Below are 23706 nucleotides of genomic sequence, written 5' to 3' on the forward strand. Positions count from 1 at the left end.
TTTAAAGTCTGTTTTAGTTGATATAAGTATAGATACTCCTGCTTGCTTTTGGTTTCTGTTTGTGTTAAGATATACCTCCGTTTACTTTTAGTCTGTATGTGCCTTACAGGTAAGATGAAATTCTTGTAGGCAACATAGTATTGGATCAACTTTTCTTATCCATCTCCTAAATCTATACCACATAATGCAGAATTTAATTGATTTGTATTCAAGATTAATATTGATATGTAAGGTTTTGTTTCTGTCATGTTGTTTTCTAGTTGTTTTATTTTTTCTTTTATCTATTTATATTTGTGTTTGATAAAATTCTGTCATGTTGTGATTTTTTTTTTCTGTTTTTAAGACCTGTTTTATACTTTGACATGTTGTAATGACGGTGAATATCAATCTTTTGTTTTTATATTAGAAATCCTTTGAACATCTCTTGTAGGCCCAGTCTAGTGGTAATCAGTTTCCCTAGCATTTATTTGTCAGGGTAAGACTTTATGTCTTCTTCATTTTTGAAGGTTAATCTAGCTTAATGTAAAATTTTTTGCAGGCAGTTTCTTTTTCTTTCAACTTTAAAAGCGCCACCCCATTCTCTTCTGGCCAGTGTGGTTTCCTTTATAAATGACTAGATGCTGTTCTTTTACTGATTTTAGAATTATTTCTTTCACTTTGACTTGAGATATTCAGATTATCATATGCCATGATGAAGCCCCTTTTGCGATGTATTTTTCTGGTGATTGCTGGGCTTCCTGTATATGGATGTCTAACTCTGTTGCTAGACATGGGAAGTTTTCTTAAACTTTGTTTTCAATTATTTTCTTAAATAGGTTTTCCAAAATGTTGATGTTTTTTACCCCTCAAAAATATGGATAATTTGTAAGTTTAGTCACTATATTTAGTCCCAAACATCTCAAAGTCTTTGTTCATTCTCTTTTATTCTTCTCTCCTTATTTTTGTCTGAGTAGATTATTTTGAAAGATCTGTTTTCAAGTTCTGAAAATTCATTTGATTCTTCTTTTCTTCTATTATTGAATCTTTAAATCTATTTTCTTTTTCCTTCAGTAAACTTCTATAATTTTTGTTTAGATTTCTTTTAAAAGATATCTATCTCCTTGATACATGTCTCATTCATTATCTATATTTATTTATTTTTGTATTGGTTTTCTGATTTCTCTTGTATCTCTTTGAGCTTCTTTAAAATCTATTTTTTTGAAGTCTTTTGAAGTCTGACATTTCAATGAATTTTTTTTGTTAGAGTATCAAAGAATTATTGTGTTCTTTTGAACGTGTCATAAACCTTGCTTTTTCAGGGTTCCTGTGTCTTTATATTGATTCCTGCACATCTGGAGTAATAGTTTTTTTTATTTTGAATTTACATTCATTGGATGAAGCTTATTTTGGGGGGTTATTATCATGATATTTATTGCATAGGGCCATTTGGCTTTACTTTTAGGTTTGTGCAGTGGGAAAGACTCTGTATACATTTCTTGAGTATAAACAAATACACAAACACAAACATACATGTGTGTATATAACAAATGCAATGTTTTATTGGCTTAGGAGTCATCTATTATCTTAGGTTGATTTTCAAAACTGCATCTCAGAAAACAATTAATGTATCTTCGTTGTGTTGGTCATTGAGGTCCAGCATAGTATGACACCTGACATAATAGGGTGAGAAGTTAGGATGGGGTGGAAGATGAGAAATTACTTAATGGTTATAATGTACATTATTTGAGTGATGCATGCCCTACAAGCCCTGGTCTCACCACTATGGAATATATGCATGTAATTGAATTACACTTGTACCGCATACATTTGTATAAATAACTTTAAAAAAACTACTAGAGTTTGCTATCTTGCTTGTTCATAAATACAAATACATTATGAATGTTTCCCATGACATCAACTATATTGACACAGGAGTTAAAAAGAAATTTTAATTTTAATAAAAAGCAACCTCCAAATTATTTCTTTTCTAACATAGAGCAGACTGTAAAATTGAGCTGCAGACATACATAAGCAAGATGGAAGCTTGCACAAATAAATGCCGGCAGGAAATAGGAAATAGGAAATAGGTGCCTATAGGAAAAGGTGCTACCTGGGGACTAGGCATGTTCAAAATGGTGGCTCTATCTTCCCTTTCCTTTGTAAACCATGCGTATGGTAAGAAGCAGGCAACATGGTGGCAGTCTACATGGCACCAGCCAGGCAAAGACCCCATGTGCATAATAGAAGAGTGGTGGGGACAGCCAGCTTTCTTATGCACTGTGTAAACATCACACCTGGTCCAACCTGTCTTTGGGCCCTATGTAAATCAGACACTGCCTCCTCAAGCCAGTCTATAAAATCTAGTGCACGTTGCTGCAGGCAGAAGTTCACTCGGGGAACCCTCTCCCTCCCAGGACAGAGAGCTATTCTCCTTTCTCTTTCTTTTGCAGATTAAACTTCCACTTTTAAGTCCACTTCCTGTGTATCCACATACTCAATTTCCTTGGCATGAGATGACAAAACTCAAGTATTTACTCCAAACGACCCACTTCATTGTGTTATAAGTGATTAATTTATTAGTTAAAATTGCTATATTAAGAAATATAGCACATTTTAAGGCTGCTGATGCACAGTGCAATAACTATCATATACAAGTACGACACCAATTTATACTAGGAGCCCAGGTGTAGTGGCTCACGCCTGTAATCCCAACCAACACTTTAGGATCCTGGGGGCAGGTGGATCACTTGAAGTCATATATATATATATATGTGTGTGTGTATATACCTATATATACCTATATATATATACCTATATATATATATACCTATATATAGGTATATACCTATATATACCTATATATACCTATATATACACACACACATATACGTGTATATATACACACACACATATATATATACACACACACACACACATATATATATATATACACATATATCTCCATTAGGTTCCAGTGTTCATTCTCAATGTTTTTGAGAAAAGGAGTTCCTCCCCTCTAAAGATTTCCTCTCCAAAGAGCTTAAATAATTACCAATTACTAAAACACAATTAGGGAAGTTTAAACATTGTCTAATTGAACTTTATTTGTGGAAAATAAATGTTCTTACCTTTCCATTACGATTTAACCATGTATAGAAAGAAGCCCACACATTCTGGGCTGATAAATCTCTTTTAAAAAAGGAAAAATGTATTCTGTCAAAGAGGGTACCAAATTCCAAGTTTACATTGCTCTTTGCTAAACACATTACCTTTGAGTTAGCTGTGTTCTCTCTGAAACACAGCTACTAACATCACGGTCCTGTTCCAAAACATTTGATGGCTCATAGCAGTCAACACAACCAATCACCCATTCATTTTTCCAAGGTCAACACCTCTTACTATCACAACTCTGCACAACACTTCCAATCTCTACTCACACTCCACTTCCTATCCTACTCTGTCCTCAAATAAGCCTCATATTTTTATACTCCAAGGTCTATACTTAAACTGTTTTTTTTCCTCTAATGTACATTTTCCCTGTCCCACATCTTTCTCCCCCACATCGCAAACCCTCCACATTTGACAGCATCATTTTCTCTTTCCACTTGAATGTTCTCCACTTGTTCTTGCTGATTGTGAGGCACTGGTGAGTTTTAGAACTGGAACCATGTTTTATCCATCTTTGCAGTTCTAGAGCCTTGCACCAGGGGTAATGGTCAAGAAATGGTTCCCAATGCGAGCTTGCTGATGGTGATATTCAACAGATGAGAAAATAAGCCAGAATGCCTGTCTACTAATCCATATTGCTTTTCACTATTATTTTGCTAAAACTCCCCCATTGTCATTAGCAAAATAACAATGATAATAATGACACTAGTACTAAATACACGAGGTAAGTCAGTTATAATTGAGCTGGTAACATGCATGCCTTAAATTCTCTATTTATTGCTAGTTTCAAGATAGTCCTTATCCACAGAGAGGAAAAAACAGGAAACAGGCCCTCCAATGCTTCTCACAATGCAAACTCTTCCAATTCTATAACCTGCTCAGGCACATTCATAAAATAAATGAGGCACACTGGGGACCCCCATCTCAAACGCACTCTAAGAGAGATAGAAAATCTTCCTCTCACTGTCCTCCAGTATACGTGACTCCTCCTGCTTCAAAAACAACAACAAAATAATATCTCCCAGAGGCTATCACACTTGAACTTGGACAAAGTTTTAGATATGATTAGTAATTAGGTCAATATAGTTGTTGCCCTTACTTGACTCATATCACATGTTATAAACCTCTTGGGATCACCCCAATACAAATTCTGAGGCAAAACTTTGAGTTTCTTATTATGTAAAATAACAATAACCTCTCATAACATAAAACAATGGACCTGTTCTCAAGGCATTGGCCCTACCCAAACAAAACTAAATTTCCCAAACACATAAAGTTCACAGTTTCAAGTCTCTTCAAAAGTAGGCTATCTATGAGTCTTTGAACAGGGCTCAGCACTTTCAATGAGGTTAAAAGTAAGTGTCCACAAGGGAGGTTTTAAAAGACAGGAGAGTCCCCCACTATCCACCACACAGAAGACCATCAGAATGTCAGAGTCCACGCCCACTTCTCCACTTCTAGGACATCTCCCACCATGTGAAAGACCATCTCCATTCCACACCCTAACCTTTCCAATGAGAACAGGGTAAAAATTCAGTCTTTGGCAGGACTTGTCCAAGATTTCACTCTACTTTGCCCCTGGATCTCACTCTGCCAGCCTTCTGCTTCAGTGTCTTGTTGACCTCCCCTTTTCTAAGGGCATACAAATCCCAGTCAGTTCTTTCCATGTACTAACACCCCCTCCGCAAGCCCCTCCCTCCACAAAACATCCATCTCTTCCTGACCATCACAGAAGTGAAGGCCTAACTTATGTTGCCAAATACTAGCTAGAATGTGCTGTAATCTATTTCTGGAAGCCAGAACCCTGTGCTGACACACTTGTTTTTCTCTTTTGGTGTGCCCATTATTTCCCTTGATGTGCCTCATAGGGAGCACTCTGCACACAGGAGGTTTTCAGTTAGTGTTTGTTCGGTGAACGGATCATGACTCTGTGGCAGGTAGTCTGGAAGGGGTCAGAAACACAGCCCTGGAGACACACTTAGCAGTTTGAGTTCTAATAGCTGGCCGCCTTTCTGGGTCTCTATTTCCTCATCTGAATCCTTAGAATAATAATTACATCTACATCTCTATGTAAAACAGTTGTTGTGGTGAATGAATGAGATAATGCATGAAAAAAACTGGGATGCTGGTAGCTAGTGCTCAATAATTGTTAGATCTTATGACTTCTGCTCCTGCTGCTATCACGCTGAGTGTGTTTCTACATAAGAAAGCTAACAACCAACAAAGGGTAAAAATTAAAATATAAGTTTAGATTCTTGACTTATCAAACTGGACACCTACTGGGGTAATAAGTCTAGGACAGGCAGAAGAGAAAATGAAATACTTAATTTCTGGCTTATCTGATTTAAAACAAATGCAGGCAGGCCTGGCTAAAAAATGCTTTTCATCAAAGTTTGTCTGTAACTTGGATGTTGTAGGTTAACCTTATTTAAAAGTAGTCTAGACAAATGCATTTGTAATATAAGCATGTCATAGTTTCCAGTGTTTAGGACTGGATTTCTGTTTGTTTGTCCAGTTATTGATTTTTGAGAATGAGTCTCACTCTGTCACCCGGGCTGGAGTACAGTGGCGTGATTTCGTCTCACTGCAACCTCTGCCTCCCCAGTCCAAGCAATTCTCCTGTCTCAGCCTCCCAAGCTGGGATTACAGGTGCCCACCACCACACCTGGGTAATTTTTCTATTTTTAGTAGGATGGAGTTTTGTCATGTTCACCAACCTGGTCTCGAACTCTTGACCTCAGGTGATCCACCTGCCTCGGCCTCCCAAAGTTCTGGGATTACAGGCGTGAGCCACTGCGCCCAGCCAGGATTTCTCTTTTTTTAGTTTTCTAAAGAGACACAAAACACAGCTACTATCAGACCTCCTAGAGACAAGCTGGTCCTATGAGCTTTTACACAATTTCATTTACTGCTAGACATGGTGGCTCACGAGTGTAATCCCAGCACTTTGGGAGGCTTGTTTTTGTTTGTTTTTGTTTTGAAACGGAGTGTCGGTCTGTCGCCCAGACTAGAGTGCAGGGGCGCAATCTCTGCTCACTGCAACCTCCACCTCCCATGTTCAATTGATTCTCCTGCCTCAGCCTCCCGAGTAACTGGGATTGCAGGTGTGTGCCACCATGCCTGGCTAATGTTTTGTATTTTTAGTAGAGACAGGGTTTTGCCATGTTAGTCAGGCTGGTCTTGAACTCCTGACCTCAAGTGATTCACCTGCCTCAGCCTCCCAAAGTGCTGAGGTGACAGGCATGAGCCACCACACCTAACCAACAGTGGTTTTGAGTGTGCAAAGAATGAACATATCACAGACATCCTTAAAATACATTACATGGCCTGGCTTACCTGATACAATTTTTAATTTATCTGAAGTAAACTCACTAAAATTTGAAAACATGTATTTCTTTAGTAACTTATTTCATTAATTTCCTAGGGACTTTACAGAAAATACATTCAACTTTCATTCACTTAATCTTACCACAATAGATGGTCTAACATATTTAGAAGACAGCTGTATGTAAGCATGCCCATACCCCAAAGCAAAGAAAACTCAACACACCAGGGCCTTGAGGAAGCCAACACTAGAACAGTGCAAATACACAATTAAAAAAAAAAATCCACCACCCAACAGACAGCATGTGTGGTCACCACTATCCTGCACTCTTTGAAAATAAGTAGCTATGCATGGCTTATCCAAACGTTAGCTTATATATGCTTGTCACCAAATATTGGTTCTAAACATACTATTGATTTCAATCTTGGATATTCACAACAAGGCAATTATCTGGTAAGTTATTTTATAACTAACTTCTAATTAGACTTCTAAACCCACACATATGTTTGGGTCACAGTGAGGCAAAGGACTCTGAGTTATTTGTAGAGTACCTTACAACGTAAATTTTCAAAAATCACACTTAAGCTTAGTTTTAGAAGTATTCTCCTTAGCATCTCTTCACCAGGCTATTCCAATTTTTTAAAATGAGGAGTAGGGAGGGCTTTTTAAAGTGTTCTTTCTTCCTATTCAGTTTATCTTATCCAATAGAGAAATGAAATAAAGTGTGGTGTCTCTCTTAATAGAATTTTTGGTTGTGCTTATTCAGAAATATCCATTCTCCCAAGCAAGAGATGAAAAATCACATTCTCCCCAAAATGGAGAGACCAGTGCTCCTGGGGCCCAAAGGGATGTTCAGGTTGCATCTGTCAGGACTGACACCATAAAAGAGAACCTTCCTTGGTGCACAGTGGAGTTTATCTGAGGTTTTGGTGAGTCATTTGGATGACATCAGAGAGAAGCATTACCCAAAATGAGAGTCCTGATAAGACTTCCATGTGAGATTGTCTTAGAGGATTGTGGCCCAGTTCACACATAAGAGGATGGCTGTGCAGCCCAGGGAGACAGATATCTTCTCTCAGGAGCAGAAATGTTAATGTAAAAGATGGCCACTTGCTGAGTAGTTGAAGCATGCCCTGATGGAACTCTCTGGGGGTCAGATTGCACACTGTCTCCTGAGTTGCATAAAGCACAGAACAACATGTCTGCACTCCAGTTTCTAGCATGTACCAACTCAGCAGAAAATGCATCATTGTCTATCTTGTTCCAGAAAGATCTTATTTGCCAGGGGGAAAAAAAAAAGTGAATTAGGCCAGGTGCGGTGGCTCATGCCTGTAATCCCAGCATTTTGGGAGGCCGAGGTGGGTGGATCATGAGGTCAGGAGTTTGAGATCAGCCTGGCCAACATGGTGAAACCCCGTCTTTATTAAAAATACAAAAATTAGCCAAGTGCAGTGGCAGGCACCTGTAATCCCAGCTACTCGGGAGGCTGAGGCAGGACAATCGCTTGAACTCGGGAGGCAGAGGTTGCAATGAGCTCAGATCACACCACTGCACTCTAGCCTGGGTGACAGAGCAAGACTCTGTCTCAAAAAAAAAAAAAAGTAAATTAATATAGTAGGAACCCAAGGAGTGTCTACGGGTAGGTTGTTAAGTCTGCCATCACCAGAAGTATTTAAATCCTGGCTAGACAATCACTCTGTGGGAATAAGTTTCACTATTTGTAAAAGGGGTAAATCTTTTTCTTTGGCACCCATAGATCTAGTGAAGATCTTAGCATACAGTAGATACACAGCAAGTTTTGTTTACTAAATAAACTTTATTTTCACACAGATTACTGGTAAGTAAAATATTGATATTTAAGACATTAAGGATATCAGAAGACCACTCATGTTCTTTATGGGGTTCCAATTAAGAAATAAGTTGAAAAATCAGGCAATGAAAGGAGTTCTGATGCTCCTAAGTAGCAGCACAACAACTCTGATGGACTTAAGCCATTGTGAGAGTCCCAGCTTGGTTCCTACCAAAAGTCTCCCTTCATGAACGTTGATGCTTAGAATCAAACAGATAAAGCACCATTAAAGCAAACACAAACTTCAACATTCTTAAAATTTAGGTGTACATCTCATTTAAAAATTATTAAAAAGCTCAGGCCATCTATAAGAAATCTTTTCTTTGCCTCTTAGTATCAAGAAATTAAAAAGAAAGAAGAAAAAGGAGAAGTGGGTAGGAGGAAACCATTTAATTATTTTAACAGGTAAGAAAATAACATTGATTTTTCACTGTTACATAAGTACTTTTCATGCTTCTTCCATGCCAGGTACACAATTTTTAACCAACTAAAACACATTACAAGTAGAGAAAAAGCTAAAAACATGAAAAACATGTACATAATTCTTTAAAGGGTAGGGAACATGCCCTGTTCATAAACATTGCTTAATCCAGCATTCCAATACCAGTGAGGCATCAGCATCCACCCAGCTATAAAAGCCAAGATCAGAAAGTCATCCATCCCTTCCCAACACCATTCCATTAGCGAGCTTTTCCTACCTCTTAAACCTCTATCAAATCCCTCTGAGCTCCCATCTTTACTGCCTCGATGCTCCAGGCCACCATTGCTTTTCAGAGTTTTCATAAACTGGCCTTCTAACTGATTCCTTCCAAAGAGAAGGCCAATTATTATTTCCTCTTACCAGGTCCATTTGCTGGGTAAAAATAGTCCTTAACATGCAAATCTCATCATGCTGCCCCTTTCTTTTTTAAGGTGGAATTTCTTTGGTTGACCAGGCTGGAGTGCAATGGCATGATCTCGGCTCACCGCAACTTCTGCCTCCTGGGTTCAAGTGATTCTCCTGCCTCAGCCTCCCAAGTAGCTGGGATTACAGGCATGTGCCACCATGCCCAGATAATTTTGTATTTTTAGTAGAGATGGGGTTTTCTATGTTGGTCAGGCTGGTCTGGAACTCCCGACCTCAGGTGATCCACCCACCTCGGCCTCCCAAAGTGATGGGACTACAGGCATGAGCCACTGTACTCAGCTAATCATCATGCTGCTTTTTGGCCCAACACTTTTCACAGCTTTCCAGAGTTCTCACAAGCCTGCTCTGCTCCCTACCTTCTTCACCATTCCTGTCATTTACTTCATTCCGTGCTTTTTCTTCTTCCAAACACACTGTACTTCTCTCACTTCCCTGGACACATCCACCTTTTCAGCCTCAGGGCTCTGTACCAGCTGTTCTCAGAAGCATTCTTTCCCTCCAGTCACCTATCCTTCAGATATTAGTTAAAATGTCACTTCCATGGGATGCCTTCCTTGACCTGCATCCCAGCATCCTCCATTTCTCCCACACACACAAAGGCCAAATTTTATAGGTTCTTGTCATACTTAACTTTTGGCAGTTAACACAGATATAAATAACCTCTTCATGGCTGGATGAGTCTCTTTCAATGTGACAAATCATCTATGAGACTAACAACTGCCTCTCTTTATACCAGTCTGTGGCCCAGGAGTTGGAGACCCCTGATGTAGGGCAGCTGCATTTATTACCTGCTGGCACCTGTGTTGTATAGTGCCTGGCATACACCAGGTAGCCAATAAACAGCTATTGATCAAATGCAGAACTAATCAGGTAAGGTTTATTTTTTCTCTTACAAAAGAAAAAAATGCTTTAGATAAAGGTAACACGGTGTACCTGTGTCAGATGCAAACAAGACGTCAGGAGTCTGCCTGAAGAAACTTAAAATAAAAGATTCTTTCATCAAAAGGTTACTTGCTGGATGGTGTAACAAGTTAGGAATGGGGTGCAACACCTGTACCAGCTCAGTGAGATACATGTTCCCCATCACATAACAAACACGTGTCTGCCATATGGGCCTAGAGTCTAAATTTCTGATGAGAAATAAAATTATATCTAGAAGACCCCAGAGAATGATATTCTATATATCAGTAAGCATCAGTGGCATTTTTAAAAAGTATTACACATCCAGCAAATCCTTTAAAAAACAAGACACCCTAACATGTGACCAGTTTAGCCATATATATACACACACACACATATATATACATTTATTTTATTTTATTTTATTTTTGAGGTGGAGTTTCACTGTTGTTGCCCAGGCTGGAGTGCAACGGCACAATCTGGGCTCATGGCAACCTCCTTCCTGGGTTCAAGCGATTCTCCTGCCTCAGCCTCCCGAGTAGCTGGGATTACAGGCATGCACCACCATGCCCAGCTAATTTGTATTTTTTTTTTTTTTTTTAGTAGAGACAGGGTTTCTCCATATTGGTCAGGCTGGTCTCGAACTCCCAGCCTCAGGTGATCCACCTACCTCGGCCTCCCAAAGTGTTGGGATCACAAGCATGAGCCACTGCGCCCAGCCTGTTCAGCTGTATTTTTAAGAATGATAACACAGTGTAACTTCATTTACCTGAAATGGAGCACAGGGTCCTTGGAAGGAATTCATACCCATTCCTGCAAAAGTTCTGTGGAATCTTGAACGTAGCACTGAACTAAGCGTTTTGTTGTTGTTGTTGTTTCAAAGAGGTTTTAGCCAAGACTTTGGTCTTTAACCTCAGACTCCCTAATTAAAATATGGCTTCAAAACTATACCTGCCTACTTGAAAAAACAACAAATCTAGAGGATGCTTTTCACGAGTGCGAAAAAATGAAAACAAAATCACATCCTTCTCTTTGCAGTTCTCTTTCCCTCACCCTCCAATTCTATTAAACTTCCTTCAGAATAATCGTGCACAGATTCAGAGACAACTACGTATCCAAGGGGTGGGGGGGGGGGGACCCTCTCATGCGCCTGTAGTCCCAGTTACTTGAGAGTCAAAGGCAGGAGAATCACTTGAACCCGGGAGGGAGAGATTGCAGTGAGTCGAGATCGCACCACTGCACTCCAGCCTGGGCGACAGACCGAGACTCCATCAAAAAAGGAAAAAAAAAGACAAAAAGAAAAAGAAAAAGAAAAAACCCTCTCAAATTACATGTGGGTGCACTGGAAACTTTCTTTGCAGAAATCATTTTAAGGCTTTTCAAGACAGAAATTTCTCACTATTTTCAGCATCCTTATCCAACAGGCACTTTGTTTCCACTGATTTTGAAAGAGCTAAGCTTAAATTTAAACTCTTCAAAACGAGAGATCAATTTTCTATTGATAAAAATCCCAGATAGGTTCTTCAACCTACCAGATCATTATATTTTTTATTCACCCTTCTATCTCTCTCTGCAACCACAATCATCACCACCCACAAAAGAAGAAAAATCCCTCCGATGTTCCCCAAACATGTGCTGGTGCTTGGAAGCTGGGTAGCGTTTTGTAATGGAATGTGAATTGCTACGGCGGATATGGGTTTGGGTTCTATCTCCTAACCAATAAGCAGAGAGGGAGGACAAATCGGCTGAGCAGGGAAAATTTCTTTCCTTCTCTACATAACCTCTAACTAATGCAAAGTTCGCAAGGGTCGCCAGCAGCACATGGCACCTGCTAAGTGGCCCGCTGGCCAGTGTGTTCTGCGGTGGGTAAAGTCCCAGCGCCCTCCAAGTCTCCTCCCTGCCTGGAAAGGAAAGTGCCCCGCTGAGCGGTGGGATCCGCCGCCAAGTTCTGGACTCACAGTTGGCCGGGGAGTGGGTCACATCCTCCATGCGCCCTTGGCTCAGAAAACATGCCGCTTCCCAGGGAGGGGGTTGGTGACGGGAAGGACCTCACCCCTGCTTAGCAAACATTAGGGTCGCAGTTTTCTAAGACAGGCGAGTAGGGAGTGGGGAGTGGGGAGGGGGCGGGAGGGGGCCCAGGCAGAGGCTGTTGCTAGGGGCAGAGGTAATGACACTAGGCTGTGGGCCAGTATGAGAGGAGGAAGGGAAGCCCCGGAACTAGCGACAAATTGTTCCAGCGGGGCGGGCGCGGTGGCTGAAGCCTGTAATTTCAGCACTTTGGGTGGCCGAGGCGGGCGGGTCACTTGAGGTCAGGAGTTCGGGACCAGCCTGGTCAACATGGTGAAACCCCATCTCTACTAAAAATACAAAAATTAGCCGGGTGTGGTGGCGTGCGCTGGTAGCCTTAGCTACTCAGGAAGCTGAGGCAGAAGAATCGCTTGAACCCGGGAGGCAGAGGTTGCAGTGAGCCAAGATCACACCACTGCACTCCAGCCTGGGTGACAGAGTGACACTCCGTCTCAAAAAAAAAAGGAACAGCCGGAGAAGGACCCCTGCCTTTTTTCTGGGTTCACTATGGCACCCGGCACCGAGCCCCCCACCTCATGCAAAGACAGTGCACTCCACACCAACAGTTTTCACTAAAACATGCACCCCACCAATGGAAGTTCAAGGAACAATAGGTGCCCCCATGACCAGGCCCTGGCCCCCTTCTTTCCTGGATACCTTAGGTGGTAGTCAGTGACATCACAACTGCCAGCCAGGACAGGGACAGGGTGCAGGGTTGCCTGCTCCCCGCTTAACGCCACCGGTGTCCTCTGCCCAGGAGGATCAAAGTCCACAGAGCAGAGCACAGCAGATGCTCCTACCAAGCACCTTCGCAAGAGCACCCCAGGAGGCCGCCTCCTAGCTGGCACTCCCATATTTTGTGGCTGCAGTGGAAAGCAGAAGTGCTAGTCTCCAGGCTTGGCTGTCAGGGAGGGACTGGAAAGAAGGTAAAGAGAAAAGTGCCTCCTTCCACAGGGTGAAGGATGCCAGGAGAGAAGATGGGGAGTAGTGTCAGGAAGATGTTTCTGGCCTGCAAGACTTGCACCATCGAATCCTCTCGATGCTGAAAAAATAAATAAATAAATTCACCCAAGTATTCTGGGAGGCCAGAAGCCCCTACTTTAACTGAAGGTCACAATGACGTTTTGGGTCCCCTGGAATTAACATCAGCTCAGAGTCAGTGTACAGTAGTCCGCAAAATGTCTGATCATTTTCCTTTCCCGAATGCAGTTACCTGGGTAAAGGGCTGGAGGTGTCCTTGGGAAAGGATGGGAGAAAGATTCACTGCATAAATTGCCGGTAATGTAGTGGGGTCCTTCCTCAAGACAACCCGGCCTCCCCTTCATTCAAGGGGTTCTGAGTCTGTAAACTGACTCAAGTCTGGAAATTGATTGAGGCACCATGATTCTCTGTTTTTATAATTCAAATTAGTCTTTTGTGCATTCAACCTAGAAGTTTTCTCCTTATATAAATTAAGTAGGAATGCAGTAGGCATTCTATCAATTTCACTTCTAGGAACACCATGAGTAATTAGCCAATGCCAGAGCTCTACACAAGTCAGACTATTCTGACTGCCATCTTGCCTCTGCTGTCCATTATGGTAACTACACCCACCTTGCCTTTGATGGTTGAGTGCCACCACTTGGCCCCTGCCACTTCGGGATCCAGTTATTCCCATTGCATTTACATTTTGTAGCTGAGTGACTGCAGTTCCACCATTAGATCTGACCTCCATTAGATCTTTAGATGGTAATTTGAAAAGGAAGTAATTACCTTCAGTTCCCTGAGTTCTAGAATTTGTAACATTTCACTCCCTGCTTTTTCCTGATCTGCAGCGGAGCATCTTCTGTTTCTGCTCTGCTCAGAGTCCACTTTCCCTTCCCTCACACCAGCTTCACTGAGGCTGGCTTAAACCTAACACAAAACATTCTCACTAATTAATGAATTCCCACAAGGAATTCCATGTAGATATTGTATGATCTTAATCTTCTAAGATATAAAGTATTTGTTTTCATCATAGCCAAGATGCAATGCAAATCCTATCACAGATGTGGGTTATATACCTCCGAAATTCCTTAAGTATTTATTGAAATAGCATCTTTCAAGTTCTTTGTAGAAATGTTTTTCTGATTTCTGCACATAGAATAGGAACAAAAGCTGTACTAGGATTTTGATAGAAACAATGGGTGATCTAAAAAGATGAAAGAGCAACCACATCTATCCCACAGCCACTGCTCGGTTTCATGGGAAAAGTAGCTGGCCCAGTTCAGAGCTAGGAGAAATGTCAAACACATGAAGAAATGAGAAGCGAAGAAATATTGTGAGGCACCCACAACTTCCCTGCTTAGGAGATAATGGGATAGACGACTAGATGACAAGGACAAAAATGAGAAGATGCAAGGATGTCCAAGTCAAACAGCTCGACTGAACTTTTCTTAATGGAATATTTAAAAGCAGTACAATAAAAAATTTTCTCCAATTTACAGTGAAAATTCTCTGTTCAGAAGTAAGTGGGGTAGGTACTGTTTAATGTGCCCAGATATCTTTATAACTTATGTATTTTCTGTTTTCTACATATCTTGAAGGACAGTGCTAAATGATGTGTAATTATCTGCGTTGTAAACATAAAACATACATCCTCTTTACTTGAATATAAAAAATCACTGTAATATTAGTATTTTTTATAGATCATTGTTCAGAAGAAGGTTCAGCCCCTAGATGCCCACTCTTACTATAATGAACAGCAAGAGAAAATGTAGAGCTCAGTTGACCCATAAATAAAAGGCTTAAAAGCCAAATTATGGTACAACTTAGCAGCCAAATTCTTACCAAGTATAGACTTTTGACATACTGATCTCTCTCCAGTTGCAACCAGGAACGTGCACTTTGAATAATGTCATTTGAAATTACCACTTATTACCCTGTCCATACACACTTCTTAGTTATTACTTGGAGGGTTTTCTCTTCCTCATGAGATGCAGTGCAGTTCTTCTTTTTACTTTCCTGCAGTTTGTCGCCTCTTCCCTACAATCTCAGAGGAACTTTGTTTCAGGCCAATTGTTTGTTCCTTGGGCTTTCTCATTTCCCCTAAAAAATCATGTAGTGCCCCTCTAAATTACCACATCTCCATCTCCCTCTCCCCTGAGAAGAAGGTGCTCTTTAAGCATCAAGAATCTGACTCTTCTGGCTCTTCTTGCAGTCTCATTTTTTCGCTGGCTCCCATGTTTATACCTGTTAATAAGGTTGTATGTTTTTCTTCTGTTAAGCTGTTTGTTGTCAGTTTATTACTGCAGTGAACCTTTAGCGAGTAGAAGCTTTCCTTCCACCCATACAGTAGAACTATAAGGCAGAAAAGTTTAGAAATAATTTTCTACCTAAGTGGTGAAACTTCATACTTCATTTCTGATAAAGAACACAAAGGAAAAAAAAACTTATTTTTGACCCAAAACTCTGTTGACATTCTATTAAATGAACACCAACCGACTTAATTTTCATAATGTTAATGGCAGGTTTTTTTATAATTCTTATGCTAATAAATCTTTTCCCTGATTTTTTAAAAAAAACCCAGTATTCATAATGATAATGGCTTCTGATAAGATTCTTACATAGCTTGCTCAGGATTTAACTGTATGTTCTTAGAAACATCTTAAATTTTAAATATTTCAAGATGGTGAATTAAACAGAGATAGCCATTCAACAGGTAGGACTAAACATATGCTGAGTCCTAAATCGAAAGAATTGAATTAGAAATCCATGCAACAATGAGAATAATTTCAGAAACATTGTGTTGAGCAGAATAAGATAGACAGAAAAGAGTATCTATGGCATGCATGGCCTGCATCTATATACATGAAATTCTAGATTAAGCAAAATTAACCTATGATGAGAAAGGGATCGGTTGGGAAGAGGGAGAGTTTACTTTCTGGGGTAACATAATATTGTAGATCTTGAAAAGGGGTGGGGTATGCTGGTTTCAAAGTTAATAAACTTACACTTAAGATTTGTATATTTTCTTCTGTGTCACTGTTCCTTAGAAGAAAATTTTACTAAAAAAAAATACTGAATTCCAGTTAGTGTTAGTCTTGCTAATGTTGATGTCTCCAATTTAGTTGGAAATACATCTAAAATAAGATGGGATGATGAGTGGATGGAGGAATGGAAAGACAGGTAGATACGTGTTAAGTCATGTTCATTAAAATGTTAACAAATCAATGCTGTATGTATGAACATTTTTATAATAAAATGTTGATGGTAATTGCAAAACTCACTTGTCTCATGTCAGTAATTTTTCCTTTTAACAAGAGTTCCAAAATAATTATTATTCATGTTCTACATGTTTGAACAATTTTAAACACAATATCAATTGGATATTTTCCCTGTCAATTGATCATGGAGTTGCAAAATGTAAGGATACACAGAGAAATCTTTCAAAGGTACTGCTTTCTGGGTTTTGGTTTTCAGGACAAAGACCAAATGGAAAAAGTAAGCCTCATGTCTCTTTCTTAGGCAGAGGATACACACACTGTCACATGACCATACAAAAGAATTTTACTTAGTAATAAAAAAGAACAAACCATTAATATTTAAAACAATATGGATCAATGTGAAAGATTCTGCTGACTTTACAGAATCCAGAACAACAAAAATACCTGTCCTGTATGATTGCATTACATGAAATGGCAGCTCACGGGAATAATAGAATGGAGGGAGAAGGACAGATGAATTAGAAAGGGGGAGGAGAAAACGTTGGAGAGGGAGGAATGTGTTTATTATCTTGAATCTGGAATGTGGTGGTGCTTTCACTGCTGTATCTATGTGTAAAAGTCAGCAAATTGTATTCTTTAAAAAGATGCTATTTACTATACAGGACATTACAAAACTTAAATTGTAGGAAGGAAATCTGATACCCAAACTATTAGTTTTATTTATCTGACAAAAACATTGCAAATATTTTTTAAAAATAATTATAAGACTTTACCCTGAAACGTATAATTCAATTTAAAATGGAGATAAAAAATACAAACTTACAATGGTCAGGAAGCCAAGCTCTTCTTTTAAATATTTAGAATTTTGTTGTACATTTTGTGTAATATATCTAAAAATATGCCTGCACTGTTTGGAAAAATGAGAAAAATATAAGAAAAAGCCTTAAAGTTATAGATAAAAATACATAAAGATATGATTATATAGACACAAAACTGAGCATGGACAGCTGCTATAATAATAATACTTGGGATATATTTCAACAACAATAATCAGACTGTTGTTTAGTCCAAGTTTCTAAAACCACTAACCTTTAAAAAGTAATGTTTACTTTCTGCTGAAACAGGGGACTTTATGTCAGATTTTCAAAGTCCATAAATATTATCATAACATAGTCTTCTTGGAATTATGATTAACACTGTGAGAATTAAAATTAGTTAAAAACACAACACCAAGTCACCAATAACAAAAGCTCACCTTCATATGTTAGATCATTACAACCAAAGCAAGCAGTAGCAACTCTGAAGATCTATATGGAAAGAAATACAAACTTTCTGGAATGAATGGCCACTACCAAAAAAGGCACAGATATTATTTTACAAACACCAGATTTACCAGTATTGGGAGAGAAAATAAATTCAAAATGTAATTTAGACCAATCCACACACCAAGACTCAGTTTTGTGCATAGAAACCCTCTCTATAAGGCAGCCTCTGAGCTCTGTAGCACTTTCGTCTTTAGCCTCACAGTGGAGGTGAGTAAAGCCTGGGCTCCTGGGAGGAACGTACTGTCTCTGAGTAGCCTCTGTCTGAAAGCAAGTAGGAGCTCTGAAAACAATGGTTAAAGATGGGAATCAAATGCACAAGACAAACACTATCATAAGAGGTGGTGAAAGTCACAATCTTAACGTTCAGCTGGGCCCTGTTATGAAACTCTCGGTACCACCCAAAAAGTTTATACAATACATGTTCATGTTTTAAACTATGTGAGCTTTGTACAAATATGCAACTCAGAACCTTACCTATTGCCCTAAGCCTAGCTATGAGAGGCAAATATCTCCTATTGGTTGAATCCCACTATAAGTTTAATCATCAAGCCTGAGAACTGAAGCGCAGTATATGTCATAATCCCATTTGTGGGCAAAAAACTAGGCAAGGGGGTAATATCCTTTAGGTGCTATGCCAAGCAACATGTTACAATGCCCTCTCCAGGCAGGCCTTAGGAAGAAGGGTAACATTAACGGGTGCTGGACCTAGCAATAGGACACAATTTCACATGTGGAAAAACCCAACCAAGAGATAAAAGACAAAACACCTACAGAATGGGACCAAGATACATCAAAATACCTTCTGTGGCTCTGGTACATTCAGGAAAGTCACATCATCAGGGTGCTGGGACCAGCAATATGTCATAATTCCCTCTTTATGCAGGACCCAGGCAAAAGAATGACATCATCTGGGTGCTGGGCCCAGCAATACGTTAAAATTCCCTTTTTGTGGGCCTGGTTCAGGAAAGAGGAGAGTCACATCACCTAAGTGCTGCTCAGCAATGTGTCCCAATCCCTCCATTGTAAAGGCCCAGGTGGAAGAAGAGAGTCACATCACTTAGCTCATAGGCTCAGAGATATGTCCCAATGTCCCCAGTAGGCAGGACTCAGGCAGAAAAGGAGAGTCATATCACCTTGGCGCTTTTAGGTATATGTCACAATGTAACACATGGGCAGAACCCAGGCAGAAGAGTCACCTGAGTGCTGGGTCCTGAGATATGTCACAAGGCTCCCTTAGGACAGGACCAAGGTGAAAGAGTTGTATCACCTTTGGTGCAGGTTTAAATTTTAACTTTTAGGCCCAGAGATATGTCACAATGCCCTCCTTGAAACATAGCCCTGGCAAAAGAGAACCAACACCTACGTGTCTGGCCTAGGAAGATGTCACTACCACCCCATGTTCAGGGTCCATTCCAGAGAGAGAGTTACATCACCTAAGTGGTGGACACAGTGATATGTCACAATGATGTCTCTTGGCATGGTCCAGGCAAGAATTAACATCATCTGGGTGTTAGAGCCAGTGATAAGTCACAGTCCTTACTGAGAGAAGGGCCCAGGCAAGAGAGTCACATTATCTAGAGGTTGGCCCAGGTAGAGACCACAATCCCATATATGGGCTGGAACCAGTCTGGAGAGTCAAATCACACAGATGCTTAGCAAAGATTTATCTCACCGTCACACCGAGAAAATATTCCAGAGATGAGATTTACAATACCACACATGTCCGGTTTTCATGTGTGACAGTTGGTTTCATATATGTGAGATGGTGACAGTCCTTACAGTCAGTGGGGTGTGCATGAGACTCACAATTTCTCTTCTGCTGGGTTCTGTTTTGACACTCTCTGTACAAGCCAAGGGCTGTAATTATCTGAGGCTGTTATAATCTTCTGTGACCTTTTTACCAGAAAGAGATCCAAGACATCACTCGTGTTTATAAAGCAAGTTACAAGAGTCAAAATTACTCCTATTTGTGGGTCCACATATGAGAGTCATAACCATGCCTGTGAGCTGTGCCTAGGTAAATGTCAAAATTTACTCTGTGGTAATTAAAGGCATGACAGCCATATAACCTAAATGCTGAGGCAGAAATGTTCCAATGTTCTCCTTGTAGGCAAGTTCCTGGCAGAAAAGTTGCATAACTTCCGGGCTATGCCCAACAGTACGGCACAATGCCCCTTGTGGGCGGTGTCCAGGCAGGAGAGTCATATCACACAAATGATAGGACCAGAGATATGTCATAACACCTCCTGTTGAAAGGGCCAAGTACGTATCATTTCTGATTATAGTCATTTTAACTGGAGTGGTTTGGTATCTTATTGTGACTTTGATTTGCATTTTTCTAATAATGTTGAGCATTTTTGCATGTACTTGGCCATTTGTATGTCTTCTTCAGAGAAATGTCACTTAAGGTCTCTTGCCTATAACTAAATTGTGTGTTATTTTTGCTGTTAAGTCATATGTTCTGTATGTTTATCCCTTGTCATATATTTTGCAAATATATTCTCCCACACTGTAAGTTGTCTCTTCACTCTGTTATTTTTGCTATATATATATATAGCAAAACATATATATGTGTGTATATATATATATACACACACACACATATATATATATATTTTTAATTTCCGGTAATTTCACTTGTCTGCTTTTGCTTTTGTTGCCTGTGCTTTCGAGGTCTTATTTAAAATGTTTTTTCCCTGTCCTATTTGGTAAAGAATTTTTCTGTGTTTTATTCAAAGAGTTTTATAAGTTTTACATTCAAATCTTCCATTTATTTTTAATTAAGTTGTTTTAATATGGTAACAGATAGGCACCTAGTTGTATTCCTCTGTATTTAAAAAAAATCAACTTTCCTAGCACCATTCATTGAAAATATTGTCTTTTCTTACGTGTGTTCTAAACAACTTAAAATTATTTGGCTCTAGGTTTATGAATTTATTACTGGTATCACTGAATAGTTTGCTCTATGTGTCTGTTTTCTATGCCAGTATCATGCTGCTTTGCTTGTTATAGCTTTGCAGTATATTTTAAAGTCAGACAGTTTGATACTTTCAGCTTTGTTATTTTTTCACAAGATTACTTTGGCTATTTGGGGAGGTTTTTTGTTTGTTTGTTTGTTTGTTTTTGGTTCCCCATAAATTTTAAGCCTGTTTTTTCCATTTCTGTGAAAAAAATGTCATTGGTATTTTTAGAGTTTGCATTGAATCTGTAGGTTACCTTGAGTAGCATAGCCATTGTAACAAAATTTTTTATAACTCATGAGCAAAAAACAACTCTCAAATTTTTTATGTTTCCCATTTCTTCATCAAAGTTTTATAATTTATAGTGTAGAGAGTGTTTATCTTTTTAATTAAATTTACTGCTAGACACCTTTATTTTTTATTCTAGATGTGGAAAAAAGTATTTGGAAAAATTTAACATGCTTTTGTGATTAAAACATCTGAACAAAACATATTAGGTGTAGATGATACGTACCTCAACACAGTTAAGGCAAAATAAGACAAATCAATAGCTGATATCACACTGAACAGAAAAAGAAGAAAGCTTTTTATTTAAGACCTGAAACAAGATAATGATGTCTACTTTTATCACTTTTATTCAACAGAGTTCTGGAAGTCCCAGCCAGATCATATATGCAAGAGAAAGAAATAAAAGACATCCAAATAAAACAGAAGAAAGTCAAATTTTCTCTGTTTGCAGATCACATAATTGTCTATACAGCAAAACTTAAATACTACACTAAAAATCTTGAGAATTAATAAAGAAATTCAGTAAAGTGGCAGAATACCAAATTAACATACAAAAATTACTAGGAGCATTTTTACACGCCAAGAAAAAGCCACCTGAACTAGAAATTCAAGAAAAAAATTATTTACAACAGCTATAAAAAATAAGTCTTACTTCATTTTAAGCTCATGCTTGTGCTAAGGCTCAACTTTATTTTTTATAATTTGGATATTCGGTATTCTCCAACCCATTTGTTAAAAAGACTGTTCCTTTCTCATTTTGAGTGATAGAGACAGGAGATAGCCAAGGGACCTTTTCTCATTTTGAGTGATAGAGACAGGAGACAGTCAACGGTCCTGGGCGAAACTCCACCTTCAAGCCTAAAACAGTAAGAAGGCTGAAAAACTGGACTGCTGGTTTCGGATGAAGCCCACCCTTTCCTGATTGTTTCTCTCTGAATAATGCCCACCTGTGCACTGGGAAAAGCAGGTGGAGCCATGAAAATTCACGTCTTTTGGCAAGGGAGGAGACTGGACTCTTCAGTTGCTATATGGTGACCTAGTGTTTGTCAATATGAGGTGGGGGCCTGTTAACAGGTGTCCCTCTCACTTTGCTGACAGTTTTTTTCTTTTTCCTTTTCCTTTTTGCCCAATAAACTTTACTCTCACCCTTCAGTGTGTCCGATAGCCTATTCGTTCCTGGTCAGGTGACAAGATCCTGGTTTTAGCTGAACTAAGGAAAAAGTTCTAAAACATTTCAGTGTCTAGATGTGGGGCTTGAGGAAAAGTAAGATGTAAACCAAAAAAATCTATTTCTCTTTTGTTTGTAAGCCTTTTCATCCTTGGACTTCTCCCAGGGGTAGAGGAAACCTGTGCACCACCATTCCCAACAGCCCCAGGCACATGTGGAATGGACAGGTGAATGGCGGCTCCTCACCCTTATCTCCTCTGGGCTGGAAAATGCCAGGCATTCATGGTGTCTTCCCCTTCACCTGTGAAGGAATCCAGCCTCATCCAACAGCAATTAAGTTTTTCTCTCTGTTGAAGAAACCTGTTTGCGTAAGAATGAAACTTTCCTTCCCTGCCCTACACTTAAGACTTTTTTTTTTTTTCTTCACCCTGTCAGCAGTTTACTTTTAAGCAAAAGGCTTTTTTACTTCTTAGAAAAAGTTTTGCTGGGCTTGGACCCCAACGTTCACTGTTTATATTCTCTGTAGAGTTTTAATTGTGAAAGGGTATTTGTGAGGTTGGTCTTGACCTGTGGTCAATCTGGTGTGCTTTGTATGTCATTCTCTAAGGTTGTTAGGAAATTTTGCTGCAGGCCTTCATCTTGTTTTATGTTTTTAGGAGCATGACTTGTAACCACGTGGCAATGTTTCGTTTTGACCTCTGCCATTTTACAATGGTGGCCTAGGTTTAATCCAGGCTTAGGGAATGAGTCCCTTCTGGTTTCATATCAGTATGTAACTTTTGCCATTTGAGGATTCTCTTCCCCTTCCCAAACTACCTTAATTTTTTTTTTTTCCTCGGAGCACCTGGTAAGTCACCTTTGGTAAAGTTTGAAAGCAAGAAATACTGGCTGCTTGGCACTGCTAGAGTCAGGTAATAAAGAATTTAACAGTATTTTCTTAAAGAGTACTCAACTTAATTAAAAGTGGATATCCAAATTATAGGTATATTTAAAAGACCTTTATGTTTTTCTCTTCTGGGATCTTGTTTTGCTGGGAAAGGTTTTTTCTCAGCCAATTGAATTCTTTTTCTTCATTTTGTCTTGCCACTCTAATGCATGCAGGAGAGGCCAGTAATTCAATCAGGAAACTGGCAAATAAAAAATCTTATGGCTACTGGGTTTTCTTCTGCCTGTCTGTGTAGTTATGTATGTGTTGTGTGTGTGGTGTCTATAAAAAAGAGCTCTAATAAATTTACTTAAAGAATGATGAGAACTTGGATCAAATATTTTTTAAGTGAAGATAAAAGCTGTGTACCTTTTGGTTCACATGACTTTAATCTTTGAGAAATAAAAGCAGCCTTAAAGATTATTGGTAAAACACAAATGTCATCAATATATGAGTAGGTGAACTAAATTATGCAGGTCAGACACTAGGTTTGCTATATATTTTAAGGTTATAAACTGATTTTTTGGATTTTGAGAACAGTTCAACTTTGCTTCACAACTGTGTGAGGACAAATGGAATTAACCACACCCTTAATTATGCTGAAAGGTGTCAAACCCTTGCTGAAAGGTGTCAAACCCTTGGTTGCACCTAGCACATAATT

At 39.3% G+C, this 23706-nt stretch overlaps 2 long non-coding RNA genes across 10 annotated transcripts; one reads left to right on the forward strand and one right to left on the reverse strand.

Annotated features, from left to right (window-relative positions):
* Positions 1 to 1515: 1515 nt before the first annotated feature.
* Positions 1516 to 19203, reverse strand: LOC139362911 (uncharacterized). 9 transcript variants are annotated; one of them, XR_011622535.1, is made up of 5 exons: positions 19068 to 19203; positions 17635 to 17686; positions 17203 to 17286; positions 5865 to 5975; positions 1516 to 1649 (listed from the first exon to the last, which is right to left on the reverse strand). It is a non-coding gene; the product is annotated as an uncharacterized lncRNA (long non-coding RNA). The 9 variants fall into 9 exon arrangements; XR_011622537.1 differs by lacking the exon at positions 19068 to 19203 and adding an exon at positions 18901 to 18979; XR_011622532.1 differs by lacking the exon at positions 19068 to 19203 and adding an exon at positions 18689 to 18827.
* Positions 19204 to 19230: 27 nt separating this feature from the next.
* Positions 19231 to 21527, forward strand: LOC139362912 (uncharacterized). The gene is made up of 3 exons (XR_011622541.1): positions 19231 to 19721; positions 19815 to 19966; positions 21309 to 21527. It is a non-coding gene; the product is annotated as an uncharacterized lncRNA (long non-coding RNA).
* The last annotated feature ends 2179 nt before the right edge of the window (positions 21528 to 23706 follow it).

Source organism: Macaca nemestrina, chromosome 4 (assembly GCF_043159975.1).
Source record: "Macaca nemestrina isolate mMacNem1 chromosome 4, mMacNem.hap1, whole genome shotgun sequence".
Taxonomy (NCBI): domain Eukaryota; kingdom Metazoa; phylum Chordata; class Mammalia; order Primates; family Cercopithecidae; genus Macaca; species Macaca nemestrina.